Source organism: Octopus bimaculoides, chromosome 8, assembly GCF_046866305.1.
Source record: "Octopus bimaculoides isolate indiv1 chromosome 8, ASM4686630v1, whole genome shotgun sequence".
Classification (NCBI taxonomy): domain Eukaryota; kingdom Metazoa; phylum Mollusca; class Cephalopoda; order Octopoda; family Octopodidae; genus Octopus; species Octopus bimaculoides.
Genome location: NC_142935.1, coordinates 79,865,562 through 79,892,931, shown reverse-complemented (window position 1 = coordinate 79,892,931; position 27,370 = coordinate 79,865,562). Strand labels below are relative to the sequence as shown.

The 27,370-nt window shown below is 37.1% G+C and overlaps 1 long non-coding RNA gene across 1 annotated transcript; it reads right to left on the bottom strand.

The window, feature by feature from the left end:
• Nucleotides 1–2,932: 2,932 nt before the first annotated feature.
• On the bottom strand, nt 2,933–26,210 carry LOC128248591 (uncharacterized). Its single transcript, XR_008264769.2, has 3 exons — nt 25,842–26,210; nt 4,098–4,146; nt 2,933–2,993 (listed from the first exon to the last, which is right to left on the bottom strand). It is a non-coding gene; the product is annotated as an uncharacterized LOC128248591 (long non-coding RNA).
• Nucleotides 26,211–27,370: the final 1,160 nt, after the last annotated feature.

Sequence of the window (27,370 nt, the reverse complement as noted above, 5' to 3'; positions counted from 1 at the left end):
ACTTCTTCCAGAATTTGGATAACTTTTTGATTGGAAAAAAAATTAATTCCGATGATGCTATGAAACAGGCCGTCCAAGATTTTATTGACTCTAGATTGCCAGGCTTTTACAGCTCCAGGCCGGTCAAGCTACTGCTGAAATGGTAAAAGTGTGGTAACAATATGGGTGCATACTTTGATGAATAAAACTATTCCTTGTATTTATAAAACATTAGCAAACTTTTTTCTTTTCTACAAATTTCATACTTGGAGAAAAAAAGTCGTTAGAATTTTGGAAAAATATCTTTTTATTTCTTCATTATTATTAGCACTTTCGTTCGTTTCTCAAACTTGTCAAACAAAATTTTGTGAATGTACAAACAACTTGTTCATTTATATAAAACAGATGTTTGGGGGGGGGGGGCTTTGTTTAGAAGAAGAAAACATTGCTTTTGTTTTGGGTGACGTTCTATTGACAATGAAGATGGATAGATAGAAATATAGGTTGGTAGATAGGCTGATAGATAGATAGATAGATAGATAGAAAGGGGGGTCCTCTTTCCAGTTCACCATTCATTGGGAACATGTCCATGTTTTTACGCAGTAAAAACATGGACATGTTCCCAAACACACACACACGCACACACACGCACAAACGCACACACAAACACACACACACACACACACACACACTTTCTCTCTCTCTCACACACACACACACACACACTTTCTCTCTCTCTCTCTCACACACACACACATACTTCATCAAGGGATTCTCTCCAAAATCGAATGTTTGAAGGCAAAGCAGAGAATTGCATTTATTATTCCAAATGTGGCTCATCTCTACAAATATTCAGGTATATAGGTATATATATGTGTAACATTGGGATGTTCTAGCTTTACGTGTATATATATATATATTTTATATATATATTTTTTATTTATTTATTTATTAAAATTTTTATATTTGTAAATATTATATTAATGATTTTTCATGCAGAACTACATTTCATGAAAAAAAAAAATTCTCTCCAAAATTGAATGTTTGAAAGAAAAGAGGAGACAGTGCCTTTTGTATTCTAAATATAATGCAAATGGGAGAAAAGTAAAGAGGAAAAGAAGAAGGAAAGAGGAAGCAAAAATACTTTCAGTGATGACCACACAGCACCTGTTCTTTTTCTTTTTTTTTTTGAAGAGGTCACCATCCTTAAACCCATTGCAATACAATGGTAAATGACTAAATAAATAAATGAATAGTGAATAGGAAGGAGGATCCCCCTTCTCTCTCCCCTCTCTCTACCTCTCTATGTATCTGTCTGACTATCTATCTATTTATCTATCTATCTATCAGCCTATCTACTTACCTATATTTCTATCTATCCATCTCCATTGTCAATGGAACCTTACCCAAAAAAGCAAAAACAATGTTCTCTTCTAAACAAACCCCCCCCCCAAAAAACATGTTTTATATAAATGAACAAGCTGTTTGTACATTCACAAAATTTTATTTGACAAGTTCGACAAAGGAACGAAAGTGCTAACAATAATGAAGAACAAAAGATTTTTTCCAAAATTCTGACGACTTCTTTTACTCAATATTCAATTTCTGTACATCACACCTAACACTCTATACATACATACATACATACATACATACATGTATATATATATATATATATATATATATATATATATATATATATATATATATATGGGAGAATATACAAATAATAACAACAGACGAGGACAGGTGATATATATATGTATATATATATATCTGCATCACGTCCTCGCGTTGTTGTTTTTTTGTTGTTTTTTTGTCGTTTTTCTTTTTTGAATTCACTATATATATATATATATATATATATATATATATATATAATTCAATAGCGTGAAAAATCCTCCTAAGGGAAAAATCCATCATTTATTCCCTATAAATATATTTATTTATATAAGGGCATTACTATACATAAATGTCTCACGCTAAGAGGGACTCTAAAGTCAAACTACCATAATAAACACATTTTTACCCTCTAGCTTTGAGAGGGAATGCAACTCTCAAAGCTAGCCCCCTAAAAGCTGACTGAACAGTTAGAAAGTGGCTTGTGGTGAGTTTGGAGGTGAGATACGTTGAATGCACTCGAAAAAACCTGTGGTAAAAATGATTTCACACCGAAGTATAAACGGGTACTTTATGAAATATTTACCCAAGAACAGGACAGGCATGCGAATAGAAGGATCAATGAGACTGATAAAGCAAGAGGTGAGCATCTGGCAGAACAGAGGGAAAGAGACAAAAGGAGGAGAGATCCGGAATTGGACGCTGAGAGAGCTGAGCATCTGGTGAAACAGATGGAAAGAGACAAAAGCAGGAGAAGTCATGAATCGGATGCTCATGTGTATACAATCGAAATAAAACAAGTTTCATGTAAATCGGACCACAGGTTACCAAGATACGCAGTTTTTGCGAGTATCTTGGACTATTGGTGACCCAACGGATCACGGGCAGTTTAGTATATATATATGAAAAGTAAATCCTTATATTCACATGCTGATATATGACCTACGTTGGACCCCTTATTCGCATAACCACCGAACCTGGAGCTAAACTGTGGTCTATACATAGCACTTACTCAGCATTACCTGAAACCTCTGGGTCTAATTGACACCACTATCGCTACACACATAGATACATATGTACGCATGTATGTATATAGCTTTACAGAAATTTGGTTTTAGAATTACTAAAACAAATATTTAAAGATTGCAGTGTGGAAGACACGTGATATGCATTCAAAAACACACAGTAGTATAATGTTAGTGATCAGGTTGCAGTTTGAGCAACAAAAATGTTGACACAGTATGATAAATAATAAATGAGCGAAGCTAACAGTCTCTGTGTGTTTTGCAATGTGTCTTCCACAGTGCCATCATTTTAGTTTCAAGACACTTACTTGGATCAAATTGTTTGCCTGGCAAGTACACATCAAAAATAATTCTTTTCCTCAGCCAAAACTGTGGTACATTGTGTGAATATAGGGTTAAAGAATAGAAAATGATACTTACTTTCCAAGATGGAATATAAAGAAGATATTCAGAATAAAATATATCAACAGCATTGACCAACCAACACTGAATAAAATCAATAAACCTAACTCGACCGTCCCATCTTTCCCTCAATGTTTCTTGATTGTTTATACCTCTATCTCATAGCAACCTTCTCTCTTCTTCACTCTGTAATTATGTGTGCGTGTGTGTATATACATATATACTTGTGTGTGTGTGTGTGTGTGTGTGTGTGTGTATATACATATATACGTGTGTGTGTGTGTGTATATATATATATATATATATATATATATATATATATGTATGTATGTATGTATGTATGTGTATATATATATATACACATATATATATATAAATATATGTATACACACATATATAAATATATGTATACACACATATGTACATATAGATTTATGTATATATATATATATATATATATATATATATATATATATATATATATATAGAGAGAGAGAGAGAGAGAGAGAGAGAGAGAGAGAGAGACATGTATATATTATATATATACATATATGTATATGCATATGTGTATATATATATACAAACACACACACACATGTGAATATTTGTATCTCCTAAATAACACAACTCCCTCTATACATCTCCACCTCTGCCTTACTCTGTATCTTTATCTCTCTATTTTCCAACTATTGAAATAATCCATGTAACAAGTAATATTTTCAAGTTTAATTTCCTAAAAGCTTTATTGATATTCTCAAACAAAGTTCCACATTATTCCTTAGTCAATATCTTGTACAATAAATATGTCTGACTAGCTCAAAGCTATTATTTACCAAAATTATTGATTAAAGTGTTTTTCTCCATACTTTTTATTTAGCTTTTCCCATTGCTATTTTTTATTCGCTTTCAAAGTATTATATATATATATTATTTACATATATTATTCACCAAATACAGGCACACACACACACATACAGGTGTGTATGTATGTATGTATGTATGTATGTATGTATGTATGTATGTATGTACGTATATATGTATGTATATACTTATGCATTTGTATATATTTACCTTGCTGGACTGATTACATGTTTTGATGGAGACAAGGTATTTAAGAGATCTGAAAGAAATGAAAATCAGAATTGTATTATATGTGCAAATGCATACATACATACATACATACATACATACATACATACATACTTACATACATACATACATACTTACATACATACATACATGTGTGAGTATTTGCATACACATATATATATACACAAATGTGTTATATATGTATGTATAGAGATATATACATATATATATCACACACACACACTCATATAAATATTTATATATATTGTAAATATGTATATGCCTGTAAGTATTGTAAACATATACTGGGTGTTCAGGCTAAATTTCACAGTTTGCATAAAAGGCAAAGAAAACATAATATTTTCTTACCAGTATTTTGTCTGTCATTATGTTCTGGGTTCAAATGCTGCCAAGGCTGACTTTACCTTCCGTCCTTTTGGGATCATTAAAATAAGTACTAGTTGAATCCTAGGGTTGATCTGCGTAGGCTCTCTCTCCCCTTTATGCTTTCTCTTTTCTTTCAATTTATGCTCTCTTCAAAGCATAAAAAAATTAATTATTTCTTGACCAAGTGAAAGACAGATAGCGGGTGGGAGACAGACACTGATGTTTCATATTTTATGTGTCTTCTATAGGTGAAAGTGAAGGAAAGCTGGCACAAAGAGAGAGAGAAAGCAGGACAGAAGGGGACACTGAGAACCCCAGAAATTAGGTCATGTCATACAATTTCAAGGTCATTTTCACTTTCATCTCATGTTTCATGCATGCATAGAATTAGGCATTATCTTTCTCTTTCAATTTCTTATTATAATGTATGGAGACCTTCTGTTGTTAACATATTACAATTTCATTACATTTTCTTCTTTTGGAATTAAGAAAGGTATGCAAAAATAACTTCCTTAACAGAGTTAAAGTTCTGTATGAATTATATCATATTTTGCTGTGCACTAAATTACAGCTCAAATCCTATGGAAATTACCTTTTCCTATTCTGTCATTCCTGTTTGTGATGAGCGCATTTAAAACCTGATCTTCTATTTAAACTTACAAGAAAGTTATCTCAGAAATCCTGTCCTTTATCTGTTGTTTTTAGCATGTCCAACATGACGTTTGCATACCCCCTAAAATCAATTATATTAACCCCTTTTTTATCCATAAAACAGTACATAGTTTGCGATCCTTCTTAAGAATATAATTCACTTTCATGCAGATTGTCCCCTCCCCACTTCACTTCTGAACAAACAATAACTTTCATTATACCAGTAATCCACTCCATTATATATCAGCAAACAGAATTCATCATGCTTAACACAGAACACGGCCAAATCATTCAGAGTTTACCGCTTTTCATCATAACAGCATACAAATTGACATATGAATTTTTCCACATCTCTTCATTTGTTACTAAAAAATGTAATTATACAATGCACAACTTCAAATTGTTATGTTTTCCATCTTATATGTTCCTTAATCGTTCACTCTTTTCAGCCATATCACCAAAACGAAGACATTCTAATTTATCTCCACAAACAAGAGCCACAAAGAAAACTGCCTCTATTCATGATCAAGAAAACTCACTTCAGTGTGAACAGCGCCTACTCTCTGATAGTCAAAGAGCTATAGCAATGCAAGCATCAGAGTCTCACACTGAATGATTGCAATGACTTTCAAAATCCAGGTGTAGAATAATGTCAACAAAGGCATCCGAGACTGAGGTAGACCACCAGGTGCATCTTCTTCTTCATAATCGGTGCACTACAGAAGCAATGTGAGCAGCAGAGACTCAGGAAGCACATTCCATACGTCTTCTTCAAAACAGACATAGAACTGCAGCAACCAGAGCAGCTGAGTCTCAGGAAGTACGTTCCACATGTTTACTACGAAACAGACGTACAACTGCAGCAACCCAATTTGCTGAGTCTCAGGAACACCGTTCAGCATGCTTTACACTGAACTGACGCAGAGCTGCAACAAACCAAGCAGCTGAGTCTCACCAAAATTGTGCCCACTGCCTCTTACAAGCACCCAATGGGCAAGCATGTATTGGGACAAATCGCAGTATAGACAGTGTTACTACAACGAATTTGAATCTCCAACATATAATGCCTGCTGCCCCCATGCACATACCAATTTCCATTGGTACATTTTGCGAAGAGAAATTGGCTCTTAGATATGATCTTAATTTAGATGACAGTGAAGATCCTGCTGTAAGACTAGGTGGGCTATTGCATCTGTGCAGATTCTGTGGGGCAAAGAAGTTTACATGTGAAAGTCCTGGAATGTATTGCTCTGAAGGCAAGCTTCAGATTCCTGTTTTACAATCTCCTCCACAGCCATTATTCAACTTGCTACATGAGTGTACTGCAGAATCAAAGCACTTCCTCTCCAACATTCGATGCTACAATTCCGCTTTCCAGATGACATCATGACTAAAACAAATGACATCATGACTAAACAAATAGCAAAGGAAGGTTTTCAGATGACATTCAGAGTTCAAGGGCAGGTGTACCACTTGGTAGGATCGTTTCTACCATCTGGCGATGACAAAGCCAAACCTCTGCAAATTTACTTTATGGGGAACAACCAGCAGCAATTAAGAAGACGTTGCCAGATAATAACAACCTTGCATGAGGACATCGTTTCTGCTCTGCAGACCATGCTTTTGGCCCACAGTAATTTGATTTGACAGCTTAAAGTTGCAGTTGAACGGACACAAATTTGAAATGACTTCACACTAACCATAAGAGCCAACAAAAAACCCATTGGACAGCACTTAGGTCGATACAATGCCCTTGCAGGGGATTTCAGTCAAATATTACCAGTCATACCATGGAGTATGAGATCTATGCATGTCTGAAGTCTTCACCTCTGTGGAGGTTTGTTCATCAGCTTTCATTAAACAAGAATATGCGAGCTCATCTCTACAACTCCTTAGCTGAGGAATTCTTTCATCAACTTCTACAAATTGGAAATGATGCCTTACCATTGAGTAACACCCTGCAACAGCATGTACTGCAATGTGGACACATGGTGTCTACATTGGCCGAGCTTAAAGAAAAGGTATTTCCCATATTGCAAGATAACTTCTAAAACATAGCACGATTCACAGAGAGAGCTATTTTAGCACCTCAGAATAAAAGCGTTGATAAAGTAAACCATGAACTCCCCCACATTCTACCTGGAGATGCTTCAACGTTTGTCTCCATTGATACTATTATTGACAAACATGCTGCTTTTCAGTGTTCAGTTGAATTTCTCAACTCTCTACAACCCACAGGACTGCCACCTCATAAGTCGTTCCTAAAGAAAGGTGGACCTATCATGCTCTTGAGGAATTTGGACCCACCACGACTATGCAATGGTACAAGATTAACTGTAACTACAATGACAAGTCATGTCCAAGGAGCAACCATTATTGCTGGCTGCCATCGAGGAGAGATTGCACACATTCCACACATGCTCTTTATGCCCTTAAGTGTGCCATTTCAGTTCAAGCATCTCCAGTTCTCAGTGCGATTGAGCTTTGCTATGACAGTCAACAAAGCCCATGGTCAAACTTTTAAAAAATTGTGGGTTTCAATTTACAAATACCCTACTTTTCTCATGGACAACTAATGTCGCATGCTCTCAAGTTAGCAGTGTAAATGAATTGTATATTTATTCTACCAGCACTGGACTTACGCAAAACATAGTTTACCCAGGAGCATTGTCAGCTTCACTTAACATATGAAGTGTGCACTCTGCCCAAACATTAAAGAGGTGGTGCTTTTCCTAATGAAGCAGCTTTCTTTCCATGTACCTTACTTTCTGCAATAAGCATACCTCTACGTCCTCATTTGTCATCCAATTGTTTATATCCATAAGTCAAGGTAATTTTGTGGGTAATGTTAGGATTTCATTCTAATCTAAGCTGCTATTCTACATGTTTTTGGTGTCAGCAATTTCAGCATTGCTCATCACAAAATGACTGGAAAACACTCCTTGTGTGCTGATTCTACACATAAGAAACAAATAATACAATGTGGCTGTACGTCATAACACCTAGGCAACACCGAGATGCATTGCTAGTGTGTGTGTGTCTGTGTGTGTGTGTGTGTGTGTATGTGTGTGTGTGTGTGTGTGTGTGTGTGTGTATGTGTGTGTGTGTGTGTGTGTGTGTGTGTGTAATGTGCTGGCATATCTCAAGTTGGAGTAACAGGGTAACCCTATTAGTAAGATAGGGAGAAAGGTGAGAAGAAATAGAATAAAATAGAATAAAATGAAATATAATAAAAAAGGAAATGTAATAAAAAAGGAAACAAAGTGAAACAATACAGTATACTATAAAGGTAGCAGAGTACAAGGAGATTTAATTTTCTGTAATAGATTGATGGATGTAATATTTTTTAAGAATACAGGCAGAAAAGCTTTAAAAGTTCATAAAGAGAAATATTTTAAGACTTCTAAAGGCTTTAAAATTTCAAAACATATTTTGAAATGATGTATAAAATACAAAGCTGGTGTGTGTGTGTGTGTGTGTAAGTATGTATGTATGTATATATATATATATATATATATATATATATATATATATATATATATATATGAAGTGAAATATATTTGCCACTTAAATGTGGCTGACCCCTAAGGGTGGATGTTACTGTTGCTTTTTTGGCAAATATACTTCACTTTGTCATGCAGTTACTGTTAATACCTCGTTCAGAGATTTAACATTGCTTGTTAAATCTTCCATTGTAGAATCTTTTCCAGATCAGATTGGAGCCTGGTACAGCCTTCTGGTTCACCAGTCCTCAGTCAAATCGTCCAACCCATGCTAGCATGGAAAGCGGACGTTAAATGATGATGATATATATATATATGGCTCACTTGCATTTAATGAAGCCGCAAGGAGAGAGAATTGGAGACGCCACTTTGAAAGGTTGCTAAATGAAGAGAATGAATGGGAGAAAGAGAGTCTGCTGAATGTCGACCCAACAGAGAGACTGCTTTCTGAATTGACAGTACCTTGGTAGATAAAGCAATTAAGGATATGAAGACAGGGGAAAGCCCCCAGCCCATCAGGAATAACTGCAGAGATGCTTAAAATATCTGGCGGTGTTAGCTATAGTCTAGTCACCCGCAAAGTCAACTAGGTGATATATGAAGGAGTCATACCCAATGATTGGTGTAGCAGCACCATAGTAAACTGCTGCAAAGGGTAAAGGTGACGCATTAGATACAAATAATTAGAGGTATCAAGTTGTTGGATCAGGTAATGAAAGTCATGGAGAGGGTCATAGCCCAACTAATTAGGGAGCGAGTCATTCTAGACGAGATGCAGTTTGGATTTGTGCCAAGGAAAAGCACCACTGATGCTATATTTCTGGTTAGACAGCTGCAGGAGAAATACCTAGCCAAAGATAAACTTCTGTACCTGGCTTGCATTGACATGAAGAGAGCCTTTGACAGGGTTCCCCGAACCCTCATCTGGTGGTCAATAAGGAAACTAGGGATAGATGAATGGTTAGTGAGAGCTGTACAAGCTATGTACAGGGTTACTGTCAGTAAGATGAGGGTTGGCAATGAGTACAGTGAAGAATTCTGGGTAGGGGTAGGGGTCCAGCAAGGGTCAGTCCTCAGACCCCTTTTATTCATCATAGTCCTCCAGGCAATAACAGAGGAATTCAGAACAGGATGCTCTAATTGCTGAGTCACTATCAGAACTAGAGAAGAAATTTCAGGTGTGGAAGCAAAAATTAGAATCAAAGGGCCTTAGAGTCAACCTTGCAAAAACCAAAGTCTTAATATGTAGGAAGGCAGACAAACCACAAATCCCTTCAGGTAGATGGCCCTGCTCAATCTGTAGAAAAGATGTAGGTAGAGACTTCATAAGATGTACCCAGTGTAAGCTATGGACACATAAGAGGTGCAGGAATATCAAAGGAAGGCTAACTGGGAAGATAGTTTTGTGGGTTTTGTGATAGTTTTGTTCAGGGGCAAAAAAACTGAAAATGTGCTGTGCTTGAGAAGTTCAGACAAGCCAAGTGAGACCATAATCGTGGCCTATGCCAGTGCTGTATAACCAGCCCATTTAAGAGTACGCTTCATTGGACAATAAACTATGCTTGTGAAGACCTGTTGAGGCAAGTGTTATCGTTGTCGTGGCCGATGCCAGTACTGCCTGACTGGCCAGTGGCATGTAAAAGCACCCACTACACTCTCGGAGTGGTTGATGTTAGGAAGGGCATCCAGCTGCAGAAACATTGTCAGATCAGATTGGAGCCTCGTACAGCCTTCTGGCTCACCAGCCCTCAGCCAAACTGTCCAACCCATGCCAGCATGGAAAGCAGACGCTGAATGACAAGGATGATGATGATGATGATATATATATATATATAATGTGAAATACATATACTAATGTATATGGTTTGTGCATTTTCCAGTGGCTGCAATAAACTCTCCTGTGACCAGTGTTAAAACACTTTAATAATCAACAGGTGAGATAACTCAACCTCAATACCATTTGGGGGTGATGGACAATTGATGTTTCGCCATTTTTGTGGCTTGTTAGCATCTCTTGGGTTTAAGGCAAATCACCTAGCCAGTCTACGACTTATATACTCATGGATTGTAAAATCATGAACTGATATGCCTGGAAATTGCATACCCAAGAGAAAGTTTACATATGAAGCTTTAGTATAATAAATATTATCAAATACATACACTAATGTATATGCTTTGTCTATTTCCCAGTGGCTGCAATGGTGTCATGGAGTATATAAACTCCCATATTGCCTTCAACCTCAGGTGGGTACATGATGTTGACAAACTGCAAAAATGCAATTTCCAGGCATATCAGTTCATGATTTTACAATCAATGAGCATATAAGTCGTAGACTGGCTAGGTGATTTGCCTTAAACCCAAGAGATGCTAACAAGCCACAAAAATGGCGAAACATCGATTGCCCATCACCCCCAAATGGTATTGAGGTTGAGTTATCTCATCTGTCCATTATTAAAGTGTTTTAACACCAGTGACATGAGAGTTTATATACTCCACTATGCCATTGCAGCCACCAGAATATACACAAAGCATATACATTAGTATATGTATTTAATAATATTTATCACATTGGAGCTGCTTTTACTTCATAAGTAAATATATATATATACATACATATATATATATATATATATATATATATATATATATATATATATATATATGTATATATATATGTGTGTGTGTGTATATATATATATATATATATATATATATATGTATGTATGTATGTATGTATGTATGTATGTATGTATTTATTTGTACGTATCTTTGAGTCTGTATTTGTCCCTGCCACCCATCATTGCTTGACAACTGATGGTGTGTTTACAACACCATAGCCTAGCGGTTTGGTAAAAGAGATAGATAGAATAAGTACTAAGCTTACAAGGAATAAATCGTGAGGTCAATTTCTTTGACTAAAACCCTTTAGGGTGGTGCTCCAGCATCGCCACAGTCAAATGACTGAAGCAAGTAAGAGAATAAAAGAATAAAAGAATATATATGTTAAATGGGTAAGTGGTGACAAGTGACAATTCTCTAAATAATAATAATTATTATAAGCTTAAATCATATCAGCAATCACAAAGGGCTAAAGAAAGCCCTTCATGGAAAAAAGTGAGAAAAAAGTGTGTACTAAAAACCCACTTTTATCCATCAAGGGCTTATATGCCCTGATATTACACTATTTTCATTAGCAAATAGACGGTGATCACTTACAAGCTTCAAGCTTATAATTATTATTGTCATTATTAACCACCCACCACATACACACACACACATACATATGTCTGAGGGTGTCTAGACCCTCAGTCATATTTAATGACAATTATAGTTTTCCTTTTTGGTAACATATTGTTAAACTCACGCACGCACGCAAGCACACACACACACACACACACACAACACACATTTAGTCACTGCTCTATCTAAACAGATGATTGCCATCTTCCTGTGTGTTTTTGTTGTCAATGGCATTTCTGACTTTCCATTTATGACCTCCCAGATGACTATTCAGTCCAGTTGTAGATCTACATACTTTGAAGCATAGTTGATAGAGATAGTTGTAACTTACTGTGTGCTTCTGAAGTTGGGTGTTGGTGATGAAGAGAGAGTGTTCAGTGCACAGCCCAAAGAGCAAGGGTCCATTTTCATTGCAGTTTTCAACACTTTCTTTGTTAATAACATTCCTCCATATTCTGTTGACTCTCCCCACTCTTGCATTGAAATCCCCGAGGAGGAGGAGCTTGTCATTTAGTGGTACATTGAGGATCACCAACACCCAATTTTGACTCCTAAATTGCTCCAAGACCACCTGGAAGCACCCCAAGTCGAAACACTGGCACCTCCTGGACTACTCCATCATCTGGCAATGAGACAAAAGAAGCGTCCTCATCATGTGAATGGCTAACAGCACTGACAATTGCTGGACACACCATCATCTAGTCATTACCTGTTTTCGAATAATGGTTAACAACAAACCAAAGACTGGAAAAACAACACCAGTCACAAGAAAATTTGACATATCAAAGCTTAACAACCCAGAAATCAGCTCCCTTTATGTAACTTCCATTCTCAAACACCTTCAATCCATCCCATCTGACAACCACGATATGGATAAGGAATGGAGCACATTTTGAAAAACCATCACTGAAGTGGCTGAAAACACCCTTGGATACAGCAAAAGGAGACATCAGAACTGGTTTGATGACAATGATCAAGAAATCAGCCAGCTGGTCAATGCAAAACAGCAAGCCCGTCTCTCTCATGAGCAAGATCCAAGATCGTGGCACAAGAAGGTGTGATATCAAAACCTCAAAAGACAATGCCAAACAAAATTGAGAGAGATGCAGAACAACTGGTGGAATCAAAAAGCCATTGAACTCCAAGGGTATGCTGATGCCTGTGACCTCAAATGCTTGCAAGAATGAAGGAACTTTTTGGGCCCATGAGTTCATCAACAGGGTCTCTTCAATCAGTAGACTTCAACACCATCCTGACTGACCAAAAGATAGCCGTCAATGCTGGAGAGAGCACTTCTCAAGTCTTCTGAATCAAGACTCCAACATGACAGAAGATTTCTTGAAGAACATACCCATGCATCCAACTTGACAATGGATGAACACGCCACCATCCTACAAAGAGTACAAGATTGCCTTCAACTTAATGAAGCAGCAGAAGTCTCCTGGTCCAGACAACATCCCAGTGGAATTTCTAAAACATGGTAGGCTACTGTCAAACACCAGTTCACATTCATTCTCCAAATGTGGAAGAACTGCCATGTTCTCAAAGACCTCAAAGATGCTGTTATTATCACTATCTTCAAAAAGGGAGATAGAAAGATCTGTGAGAACTATTGACGTATCTCACCGCTCTCCATTGCAAGAAAAAATCTTTGCAAGACTCCTTCCATTTCCACTGTGACAGATCATTTTGAAGCTGAACAATAGTAAAAGAAGAGAAACAAGAAAGAAAATGAAGGTTAGAATGATCAAAGCCTTCACCACAGATTCCTTGTGAACTTTGCAATAGATGCTTCCATGCAAAAATCGCCCTCATTAGTCATCAGAGGCATAAACATGGACAGAGGGGAAGAAGCAGTTAAGTAGAAGCCAAATAAATTATTGGACACGTGATAAAACACTGTTGTCACCACCGTGTGCTTCCAGCTGGTTAGGTCAGCTCATGTTGCCACTCTTCCATTGACTTAATAATTCCAGTAGATGTAATGACAAATGAGGTCACCATAAAGAAATATCTAGTTGTCATTTTATTACAGTGGTAAATGCTTGTACAACAAGACTACCACTCTCTGAGGCTCTATAATTAAGTACCTATTGACAGGCTGAAGCAAAGTGACCAGTAATTACATGAAAGATCAGGTTTGACATCAGAGTCTTTCTTCTAGAAAGATTCAGTAACAACAGCTAAGAGTTCATCACTCCCAGTGGTTTTACTGTGCACTCTAACACCATTCAAGAGCATTTCTGCATCCCTACCCTCAGATATTATCACACATGCTACTTAACCAATAACTGGGATCCTGACTGGTGCTACTACTCTGAGTCAGAGTAAACCTGGGAACAATAGTAGGTAACAGGTGGTTCTGCACTCCTCACAACCCTGGAACTCTTAAACCAGAGTACTACTACTGGACTCCTTCTTGACTGTGACATTTGTTTTCCATCTTGACCCAAATCATTTAATTAAACCATCTTCCATCATTATGGCACAGCTCTCTTCTGAGTGGTGTTTTTTAATATTTTGGATACAACTCAGCAACTGTACAGATCTACTGGTTGTCTTTGAACCCTGTGACATGTTAGGTCCAGTAATGCTTTTGAAATTCTGCAATCGCGTTGTTCACTTCATGCTGTCCTCAAATCATTTCATTTTGGATATGCTCTTACAATGCTCTTCCTGGCAGGAATCTTTCTATGGTCTTTTCCATCAATTTTCTTCCCTTATGTCCCAACCTTTCAGAGGTAGAATAGAGCTATTGAAGAGTCTGGCATGTATGGTCTTGTCCAGATTTGCTGTGAGCGCATCCTTTATTGAATTAAACACATTCAATCCTACCCTTACTCACTTCAAGATTTCAGCATCCATGATGGCATATATATATATTATATTACACACACACACACATACATACATACATATCCTAAATGACAGATAAAGGTTCAGGAATTTCTAACTGAACAACCTGCATAGATGATTTGTTTGTAGGGATCAAATAATAATTTTGTGTATTAATTCGCTGCCTCCATCAAATTGACATTGCCAATACAGGTGCATTTCATCTGCTCCATTCCCTAATTTCTCGACATATACTCACATATACAACAACCCTTGTTGCTAACTGTGAACTATAAAATTTACTTTTTTCAGCTTATCATACTTTGATACAGGAAAACTTCACAACCTTCTGTGCCAATAAGCCACTGAAAGTTGTTTTTTTATATCATCTACAGATTGCTCGAAGCTCATTAACTTCCTAGACTTTATCCGTGAATCTTACTTTCACACACACACGAATGCATGCATGCACACATGCACGTATGTATGTGTGTATGCATGTATCTATCTCTGTATATATATGTCTATATGTATGTATGTGTTTATGTATGTATGTATGTATGTATTATATGTACCCCAGTATTTATATTTTTTAAATCTTCAACTTTTTCAAACAGTATCAGCATTAATGGGAGTGTGAACAAACACAAACACACACACACACACACATGTGCACGCGCACGTAAACACACACACACACACACATGTGCACGCGCACGTAAACACACACACACACACACACATGATGGGTTTCTACGTAGTTTCTGTCAACCAAATTCATTCACAAATTATTGGTCACCTGGGGCTATAGTAGAAGACACTTGCCCAAGGAGGTGTTGTGTAGTGGGACTGAACCCAAAACTACATGGTTGCAAAGTGAGCTTTTTAACTGCACAGCAATGCCTATTCAATATCCTACATAGGTGCTTTTGCATAGATGAAATATTCTCAAATATTAGAGCTCAGTTTATCATATATTAATCCACAATATTTCAATACTTCAATGCAATAACAATACCAGTGAGGATGTTACATAAATGAATGCTGAGAGCAGTAAAAAAGTAAGACAAACCATATCATTTCTTCTTCAGCTTTTTCAAGAAAATCCATGAACTCTCACAACCACATAATTATTAAATTTTATTATACTTTCATAACAATTCTTAATTATAGTTCTTATCCATTACATAATAAAGGTAGTTGTAATGACATGAATATAAAATGTTTATCTCTGTTGCTAGTATATTTATATAAAATCATTTGTGGTAGTCTCTCAATCTAAGAAAGATGGTTCTGCAATTTTTTGTTGAATAATCTGCACAGATAATTTGTTTATAGTGATCATATGAATCTACCCCTTCCATCAAATTGACATTGCCTGTACAGGTGCATGGTATGCCACACATCAGAGGTTGAAATGATTGCAGAGCAATATGAGATAAAGTGTTTTGCTCAAGAACACAATGCACTACTTGGTTCAGGAATCAAACCCATGATCTTGCAACTGTGAATACACCACCCTAACCACTGGGTGGTGTACTCTCATATCTGCCCAGTCAAGAGATGTGATAGTAATGAGCATAAAAGTACAAACCAAAATCTAAATAACTTGTCAAATAACCAATCCATATTTTCAATATTAAATATGTAATGTAAGTCAGCAAGCTGACAGAAATGTTAGCACTTTGGGCTAAATGTTTAGTGGTATTTCGTCCATCTTTACTTTCTGAGTTCAAATTCTGCTGAGGTTGACTTTACCTTTCATCCCTTTAAGGTTGATAAAATAAGTACCAGTAGAGAACTGGGGCTTCCCAAAATTTGGAACCAATATTAAATATGCAACTAATAATTCAAACTTATTCAGGCCCCCAAACTAAAGAATAACATGTATAGTCATGATCAGTTATATTAAGGCTGATAAGTTTTGATGTAATTCTAGAAAAACTAGTAATTACTCATTAAAAGACAATTGTCAGTGTAATAATGTAGTATATAAACATATAGTGCAAACTTATAATTCATCCAAATATTAAACAGTCTCTACTACAATTTTTTAAGTTAATATTTGTAATGTCAATCATTGTCTAATGTAAAAACTTAAGAACTTAGCTTCTCTCATTGAATATATATACTTAATATAAAGCCCAAGAGAGTAAAATATAATTTAGAAAGGTCTATTTTAAACTCTGCTAAAAATTATTGAGGGATAGAAAAGATTGATTCTTTTGTAGATGAGTCACAATAGAGGTATTAAGGGCTGGCCATTATTATTCAATACCGTGTATAATAATTTTACATTATACAAATCTGGCATAAAGTTAAAACTGAAGAATTAATACAATTCGTAGTAATAATAGCAAAAATAAAACTAAAACTAAAAATAAATCTGTTGACAAAGGATAAATTACAGATGACTCTTTGTTTGATTTAATTATTTGTACTTTATCATTAGTCTGATATTTGTATTTTTGTCCTTTTGATTTATGTACATATGTACCAGCGCGTGTGCGTGCGTGTATGTGTGCGCGTGTGTGTGTATGTGCGTGCTTGTGTGCATGTATGTGAATGTGTGTGTACATGTCTGTGCATTGACAAGGGAGATAACTGCCACAGAGCAAGCAAGGTCACCATACTAGTCTAGTTTTGCTTAAAATTAAAGCTTTTTTTCTTCTTTTTCTTCATTTCTTTATTCCTTTTCTCCTGTCTTCTATGTCATCGTTTCATTTACCTATACCCTTCACATTTTCCCTATTTGTTTCTGATGGTGGAATATCCCATATTTTGGGATATCCCAGAAACAGCTGCAAGACTTAAAATTTTTCCAATAATAATAACATATATGACTTCAGATGTTTGTCTTACCTTAGCGTTTGTTTTCGTCTTTAACAATTATACACACACACACACACACACACACACACATACACACACATATACACATATGTATATATATATATATATATACGAGCATGAGTGTGTGTTTGTGCATATGTGTGGGCATGCAAGTGTGTGTGAGTGTGTGTGTGTGTGTGTGTGTGTGTGTGTGTGTGTGTGTGTGTGTGTGCATGCATGTGTGTGTGCAAAAATAGTAATAAAATAATTGTCATAAGACAAAATGCTTTCAAAGTGTAATTGTTAATTTGACACTCAATGAGAGAAAAGGAAGTATTTTTGATGTTTTGAGCTTCAGCTTGTCTTCAGAAAGTTAGGAAGGGAAATATAAAAAAGGGTTAATGGAGAAATGCATATTAGTTTGTGTCAGGTCCTGTTGAAAATTGCTGGAGGTGGAATGAATGGAAGTGAAAGTAGCTTCTTTGACCTCATAATTCCAACTTTGAGCTCTGCATCGGATTACTACCAAGGTTACTATAGATATCCTTTTACCATACATGTGTATGAATGAATGTATGTATGAATGAATATGTGTATGTAAAAATACATGTGTGTATGTACGAATGCATGTATGTAGTCAAGATAGACTCAATCATCTTGTAATGTTTATCACTGGAACCTACTATGATGACTGAGAGAATCACAAAAGTATTGTGGATTCTTTTGCCACTTAAATCCAATGATATGTCTCACTATCATTTCATTTCTTCACCTGTTTTGTATTTCATAAAATCCCATGCCAATGGATGCATGGCAAAGTGTGCAGGATATCTGCACACATGCATGGATGAAAATAAATCAGAACAATCAGGCTGAATGTAAGATGGCTATCATCTGATGAGATGAGGCAAGCATCATGTATGTATGTATGCATGTATGTATGATGTATATATGCATGCATGTATATGTGTATGTAATATATGTATGTATGCATGCAAGTATGTATATATGTATGTGTGTGTATATATATATATATATATATATGTGTGTGTGTGTGTGTGTGTGTGTGTGTGTGTGTGTGTATGTATATATGTATGTGTGTTTGTATATATATATATATATATATATATATAAAGGCAAGTGAAATCGAAATTGAACCAAATTCGATGACTCACACCCATGCCAACCTTCCTTCATTGGACACTAAACTCAGCTTGTGAAGACCTGTTGGGGCAAGTGAGATCGAAACTGATCCAAATTTGATGACTGGCACCTGTGCCAGTGGAGCACTAACAGCACCATTCAAGTGGGATCACTGCCAGAGCAGCAGTCCCGCTCCCGTGCTGGTGGCACATAAAAAGCACCATTTGAGCGCAATCGTTTCCAGCTTCGCTTTACTGGCACTTGTGCCAGTGGCATGTGAACAAAACATTGGACTGACTCCTGTGCAGGTGGCATGTAAAAAACACCATTTGAACGTGGCCGTTGCTATTACCGCCGGACTGGCATTCGTGCCGGTGGCATGTAAAAAGCATCCACTACACTCTCAGAGTGGCAGATATACATAGCCAAGGGCGAAGCAGAAAAGAAGAAGTTTGCCAATGTCCAGCGACGTGAGGACCAAAGAACTGAGGTATTTTGGATTGCAAGACAGTGTGTGAGAGAAAATTGTGATGTCACAAGAGAGAAGTGTGTCCACATGGATGATGGTGCACTTGCTTTTAATGATTCGGAAAGAGGATTGGAGAAGCCATTATGAAATACTGCTGAATGTGGAGAATGAATGGGAGGTGTAGAGCCTAAAGCAATTAAGGGTATGAAGCCAGGAAAAGCCCCCGGCCCATCAGGAATCACTGCTGAGATGCTTAAAATATCTGGTGGTGTGGGCTATAGCCTAGTCATCCGCAGTGTAAACCAAGTAGCTCATGATGGAGTCATACTCAATGACTGGTGTAGCAGCACCATAGTCAACTGCTACAAGGGGAAAGGTGATGCTCTAGATAGAAATAACTACAGGGGTATCAAACTGCTGGATCAGGTGATGAAGGTCATGGAGAAGGTCATAGCCCATGGAGAAGGTCATAGCCCATCTCATGAGATTGGACCAAAAGAAACCAGACAGAAAAACTAGGGATCTGCTTAGATGAGATGCGATTCGGTTTTGTGCTAGGTAGAAGCTCCACCGATGCTATATTCCTGGTTCAACAACTGCAAGAAAAATACCTAGCTAAAGATAAACCTATACTTAGCTTTTGTGGACTTGGAGAAAGCCTTTGACAAGGTCTCCCGATCCCTTATCTGGTGAGTGATGCAGAAACTGGGGATTGACGAATGGTTAATAAGGGCTGTACAGGCCCTATACAGAGAGGCCATTAGTAAGGTTAGGATTGGCAATGAGTATAGTGAAGAATTCCTGATAGTAGTAGGGGGTCCATCAAGGTTCAGCCCTCAGTCCCCTTTTATTCATCATTGTCTTCCAGGCAATAACAGAAGAATTCAACATGGGTTGCTCTTGGGAGCTCCTCTATGCCAATGACCTGGCCCTTATAGCAGAAGCACTACCAGAACTAGAGAAGAAATTTCAGGTGTCGAAGCAAAGTTTAGAATCAAAAGTCCATAGAGTTAATGTAGCAAAGACCAAAGTTCTAATAAGTAGGAAGGCGAACACATTACACACCCCCTCAGATAGGTGGCCCTACTCGATCTGTAGAAAAGGTGTAGGTAGAAACTCCCTAAGCTGTACCCAGTGTAAGTCATGGACACATAAGGAGGTGCAGCAAAATCAAAGGAAGATTAACCGAGAAGATAGCAATAAACACCACAAATGCTCAGAAAACAGATTCCATCACATGCCAGAGGGAGAAACTAGAAGTAGTTGATAGCTTCCGCTACCTAGGTGACCAAATCTGTAGTGGAGGTGGATGCTCAGAGAGTGTTGCCACTAGAATAAGAATAGCGTGGGCAAAGTTTAGAAAGCTCCTACCCCTACTGGTGACAAAGGGCCTCTCACTCAGAGTGAAAGGTAGATTGTACAATGCATGTGTGCGAACTGTAATGTTTCATGGTAGTGAAACATGGGCCGTGACTACTGAAGACATGCTTAGGCTCGAAAGAAATGAAGCTAGCATGAACTACTGGATGTGTAATGTCAGTGTGCACACTCGAGAGAGTGTAAGCGCCCTGAGAGAAATGTTGGACATAAGAAGCATCAGATGTGGTGTGGAAGAGAGACATTTGCACTGGTATGGTCACGTACTACGGATGGATGAGGAGAGCTGTGTGAAGAAGTGCCTCTCCCAAACATGGTCAGTGCCAGCCCTCTCTGGCCCCTGTGCCAGTGACACGTAAAAAGCACCCACTACACTCACATAGTGGTTGGCGTTAGGAAGGGCATCCAGCTGTAGAAACAATGCCAGATCAGACTGGAGCCTGGTGCAGCCTCCTGGCTTCCCAGACCCCGGTCGAACCGTCCAACCCATGCTAACATGGAAAAAGTCGAAGGATGAGGGGGACAATATGAAGACAGACATAAAATGATTGAAAAAAAGGAAGAAAGTAAGTATACACAGTATACACTGAAAAAAGGGAACATAGGCATAGCATACAAAGGTTTAGAAAAAAATGTGGCAGGGATGATCACCAAATGAGCAAACAATGACAGCAGTTGAGAAAGGACAGTGGGATATTTGGGAATACTGGGGGCAGATGAAACAAAACATGAAGGAATGAAGCAAATTAACAATAGGAAGTATACAAGGAGAATGAAAAGAATGTTAGTCAAAGTTGAATTTAAAAAATATTATTGAAGCAAAAATGAAAGAGTAGTACTGGTAATCAGATATGTTGTTGAAATTGTAGATTGGACCAAAAGAAACCAGACAGAAAAACTAGGGAGCTGTTGACAATGTATGGAGTCCACCATGAAGAGAGACCAGGGTGGAAAAGGTTTAATTGCAGTGGAAGAGAAGAGTGTGTTCACATGAAAAGAAAAAGCCTACAAGAATATTTACGGAACAATACAGAGAAATTACTAAAGGCAGTAAATAAAGAACAGTCAATCAAGTGTGGAATAGGAGAAAAGAGCAAGAATCAAATTCAAAGAGAGCATGTTAAACAGATTGAAGAGATACCTTTGCATGGTTAGTTTTGGAAATCCACTGAGGATGTATGTGGAACAAAAACTTGGGCTTGGTTGAAAAAAAGGGCAATTAAAAAAACAGAGAGCAGCTCAAGATAAAGCGTTAAAACAAAACCATGAAAAAATATGTGTATGGGAGGAAGACATCAGCAAAATGTAGAGTGTGTGGAATTTGGGATGAAACATTGGCACACATTGTTGCAGAATGTTCCAAGTTGGCTTCGGGAGAATATAAGAAATGGAGGCATGACCAAGATATGGGTATCTGAAGCAGTAGTACTTGGTATGATCATCAGATCATCAGACTGAAAAAGTGCTTGAGTTGGAGAAATGCAAAATTTTATGGGATATTCCTGTTCAAATAGATAAGAAGCCAGAAAATAATAAACCAAACATTATAATGACAGGCAAGGAAAAGTGGAGTTGCTGACTAATTGATCTATCATATCTGTTTGATTCCAGGATTGTGATGAAAGAGGATGAAAACTTAAAAAATACAATCCCGTAAAATTTGAAATTGCAAGAATTTGGAGTATGAAAACTGTAAAGGTTGTGCCGGTAATAAATGGTGCATAAGGAACTGTGAATAATAATATAAACAAATAGTTGAAGGAGATTGGAATGGAATGTCCTGTAGAGCTTCTACAGAATGTTTGCCTCTTAAAGAGACGAAAAGAGTATCAGAAGGTTTTGAGCACTTGAAAGATTATTGAAAGTTTGTGAATATCTAAGGCTATAGGTAGTAACCCACTACTCACACAAATTCTACCAGGAATAAGAACAAACCTGAGTCAATATGAATAATAATAATAATGTTGTATTGAACAAGAAAGACAAATACTATCAGATCATTGATGTTGTCATACCAAATGACATAAATATTCAAAGGGACACTAGTTGTGATAAGGGTCAATGCCATTGAAACATCAAAACTTCTTAAAGGAGGTTAGGAATTACCATGCAAGATTGGTGTCATAAAAAATCAGCCTTGCTAGGTACTGCACACATTTAAAGTTAAGTATCATCTGTTCTTTGTTGTGACTTTACAGATGACTCAAACTCTGATACATTTTCCATCTACACTGTGTCACAATGTAGTAGTAGTAATGATAATCATGGTTCAAATTTTGGTATGTGGGCTCAGAATCTTTATGCCTCACCCTGTATATATATATATATATATATATATATATATCATCATCATCGTTTAACGTCCGCTTTCCATGCTAGCATGGGTTGGAAGATTTGACTGAGGACTGGTGAAACCGGATGGCAACACCAGGCTCCAATCTAATTTGGCAGAGTTTCTACAGCTGGATGCCCTTCCTAACGCCAACCACTCAGAGAGTGTAGTGGGTGCTTTTACGTGTCACCTGCACGAAAACAGCCACGCTCGAAAACGGCCACGCTCGAAGTGGTGTCTTTTATGTGCCACCCACACAAGAGCCAGTCCAAGGGCACTGGCAACGATCTCGCTCAAAAACCCTACAAGGCCAGTCAGGCGGTACTGGCAACGATCTCACTTGGCTTGCCGGGTCTTCTCACGCACAGCACATTTCCAAAGGTCTCGGTCAGTAGTCATCGCCTCGGTGAGGCCCAATGTTCGAAGGTCTTGCCTCACCACCTCAGCCCAGGTCTTCCTGGGCCTACCTCTTCCACGGGTTCCCTCAACTGTTAGGGAGTGGCACTTTTTCATGCAGCTATCCTCATTCATTCTCACCACATGTCCAAACCAGCGCAATCGTCTCTCTTGCACACCACAACTGATGCTTCTTATGTTCAGCTTTTCTCTCAAGATACTTACACTCTGATGGGTATGCACATTTACATTACATATCCAGCGGAGCATACTGGCTTCATTCCTTGCGAGCTTACGCATGTCCTCAGCAGTCACAGCCCATGTTTCACTGCCATGTAGCATGGCTGTTCGTATACATGCGTCATACAGTCTGCCTTTTACTCTGAGTGAGAGTCCCTTTGTCGCCAGCAGAGGTAAGAGCTCTCTCTCTATATATATATATATAAATTTATATATATACATACTATGTGCTTTTAGTTTCCATCTACCGAACTCACTCACAAGGCCTTGGTCGGCCTGAGGTTATAGAAAAAGGTATATAATTACTAGGTATTACTGTTTGGTTAAGGAGATCACTTTGCAACTAAGTGGTTTAGGGTTCAGCCCCTTTACACAGCATCTGGTGCAAGTGTCTTTAATTATAGCCTCAAGCTGATCAACACCTTGTAAGTGAACTTGGTGCACAGAAACTGCATGGAAGCCCATTGTATATATCTATAAATAACATGTGAGAGAGTGTATGTGTTTGTGTGTGTGTTTGTAGGTAGGTGCCTCATTGATTACTTGACAACCAGTATTAGTTTGTTTACTTATCAGTTTTACAAAAAAAGGCGAATAGAACAAGTAGCAAACATTAAAATAACTACTGGAGCTCAATTTGTTCAATGAAACCCCTCAAGGCGTTGCCTCAGCATGGCCAGATTTCAATGAGTGAAGCAAAATAAGGCCACTTGGCACAGATTAACCTTGAACTCTACTGTGAACTAGGTTTTAACATTCTAGCTCACTTCCACTGTTTACAACAGTGCTTGGAAGGAGAATGTGTAGTGTGTGATCATCACATTGACCATGACAGAGAAAGTTGACATGGCGATACCTGCTCAGAGGCCTACACAAAGTTGCAGAAAGTATGCGGAGAGGTGTATATGAGCTGCACATAAGTGTACGAGTGGCTCAAACATTTCTAAGATGGTCGAAAAATTGTCGATACTGATGAACATTCTGGGAGACCTGCAACCAGAAGAATAAGAAAAACATTGCAGATGTGCATGCAGCTGTGAGGGGAAATCGTCGAATCACCATCCGTGAGTTATCAGGGGTTGTGCAGATAATTTTATGGTTCAGTTCAGTCCATTATCACTGAAGATTTGCATATGAGACGTGTGTCTGCCAAGTTTGTGTCAAAACTGCTTTCAGCTGACCAAAATGACACTCAGGTTTCAGTTGCACAAGATCTTCTTGATTGTGTTGAGAACAATGAAAACTTTTTTAAAACTTTGCATAGGCCTCTTAGCAGGTATCACCAAGCTTTTAGTAAAACTTAATGCAGATTCTCTGCTCAACTTACTCTGCCATGTTCAATGTAATGATCACACACTACACACGTTCCTTCCAAACACTGCTGTAAACAGCGGAAGTGAGGTAGAATGTTAAAACTTAGTGCGCATATACAGCAGAGTTCACGGTCAATTTGTGCCAAGTGGCTTCACTCTGCGTGCTTTAGCTTTGTTACTAAGGCAACAGTCAGAATACTTATTGATCAGACCACACACACACACACACACACATATATATATATATATATATATATATATATATATATATATATACATACATACACGTACATACATATATACATAAACATACAGGCATGGCTGTGTGGTTACGATGCTTGCTTCTTAGCCATACGGCTTTGGATTCAGTCCTACTTCATAGCACCTAAGGCAAGTGTCTTCTGCTATAGCTTTGGGCCAACCGAAGCCTTGTGATTGAATCTTTTGAAGCAGAAGTTATTGTCGTGCATGTATGTGAGTATGTAAGTGCTTGTACTTCCTAACAGAGCGGGGAAATAATAATAATCATAATAGTTTAAAATTTTGACACAAGACCAGCAATTATAGTGGAGGGGATAAGCTGTTTACATTGACCCAAGTGTTCAACTGGTACTTATTTTATTGACTCTAAGAGGATGAGAGGCAAAGTTGACCCCGACAGAATTTGAACTCACAACATCCGATGTGTTAATGATTCTTCCAGGTTGCTGCCTTAATAATAATAATATCATAAAAACCCATGTAATTTGCGTACTTGTGAAACTTACACAGTTGATTTTCAGAAAAAAAGCTTCTACTCATGTAAAATTCACACCCAAAAGTTTTCAGAATTGCCGATATGGCCAGAGGGAAAAGGTTTACAATTTAGCTTAATTTCACTTATTATTAGATTTTATTAAATTTTCATTGAATAAAAATAATTTCTGTTTAACAGGTATTACGGTGAAAGCTATTAAATTACGAAGTGTTTGTGTTGTTTTTGATAAACTTTATATTAGATTTCTTACCCACAAAGGATTATGTCCGATCTTTAGCATACTTCTGTGTGTCTTCTCAAACCATGATGACAGGAAAAGTTGTTGATAATTTTTATCAACAAAACCAAAGCTGATAAATACGCACAAGTGTTGCAAAATAAGTTTAATTACCAATAAACATCAGCTTGGATGACACTTTACTCAACCGACAGAGGAAGGTGACCGATCAAACTGATTATGTAAACAGAATTTTGATTGGTTGAAAGTTTCATCTTGTCTCAATCTCTGATTTTCTGCCTATTCTTGTTGGAACCTTTGATACGGAGTATCGAAACTTTAATCCCTTTCACACTTATAAAATGTCAAGCAAACTTAAAAATCTGTCATTACCATTTTAGCCGGGAGACCAAACTAATAGTTTGGTAACCCATTAAAATAAACATTAAAAATCGAAAGGAGAAAATAAACAGCTTTGCAAGTTTAACTCAGTGTTTATTGAACAAGAGAGGTGCAAAATTTAAGAAGCAACTTGTTAGAATATACACGTCTGTGATGAGACACAAACAAGAATAGCAAAAATCTACTATACCAAAAGAACATTACAAGTGTTCTATGAAGAGAACATAAGATTGTTGCATAATTCAACATGAATGTGAAATGACATTAAACATCGTATAAGGTAGGAGCGCTAAATCATATTCACTTAGTGAGTTTACATGTGCGAAGGATGAATTATGATGTTGTTAGATGCAGTAAAATATGCCCCATACCATGATTACCAGCATGAACGTTAAACTTCAAAAAGTAGTTAACCATTTAATGATTTTAATAAATTAATACAGAAAAAGTAAGCATTATATTGTCCAGCATAAATATGAGTCAACTTCATTATATTTTTTCTGTAAAAACCTATTCTGACATTAAATAAGTCAACTTCCGATACGAATGTTTACATTTGTACATCATTTTTCAACAAAAAAATTTCTAAAAAATTTCTGGAAACAGTCAACTAATGTAATTTATGCACTCTCTAAAGTTTGGTTTGGTTTTTACTAAAAAAAAGTGTAAATTACATGAGTTTTTACAGTAATAATAATAATAATAATAATAACAACAACAACAACAACAACAATAATAATCCTTTCTTCTATATGTACAAGACCTGAGATTTTGTGGGAGGGGACTAGTCAATTACATTGACCCGTGTTTCACTGGTACTTAATTTGTCAACCCTGAAAGGATGAAAGGCAGAGTTGACCTCAGTGGAATTTGAGCTCAGAATACAAGGACAGATGAAATGCTTCTAAGCATTTTGCCTGGTGTGTTAACAATCCTGCCAGTTTGCCACCTTAATAACAACAACAACAACAGTAATAATAATAATAATAGTAATAGTAATAGTAATAATAATAATAATTTATAAAATGGCAAACGAGAGAAGTGAAGAAAATGGATACCAAGACGAGAAAAAATGTTGGCGGTACACAGAGTCTTCCACCCTTGGGGTGACACCGATAGGCTGTACTTTTCCAGAAGAAAGTATGGAGAGGTCTGATCAG